Here is a 210-nt window from a genome sequence, read left to right as displayed (position 1 = left end):
ATGGTGAAACAGCCATCTAGGAAGATGATGCCAAAGAAAACGTCGAGAAAAATAAGTATGGGCAAGTGTAAAAATTCAATGGTGCAAAGGTCGCGACGACCAATCACCTTGAATGATTTCATGCCAATGCAATTCAAAAATCAAAAGGCAATTACCACATCATGTTTCCAAATTGATAAAGATGTTGGGGATGAAGAAAAAATTAAGTTT

The sequence above is a fragment of the Theobroma umbraticum genome, unplaced genomic scaffold (genome assembly GCF_002168275.2).
Source record: "Theobroma umbraticum cultivar Fairchild unplaced genomic scaffold, ASM216827v3 scaffold_1682.0, whole genome shotgun sequence".
In the NCBI taxonomy this organism is placed as follows: Eukaryota; Viridiplantae; Streptophyta; class Magnoliopsida; order Malvales; family Malvaceae; genus Theobroma; species Theobroma umbraticum.
The sequence above is the reverse complement of the archived record's forward strand: the minus strand, read 5'-3'. Positions refer to the sequence as shown.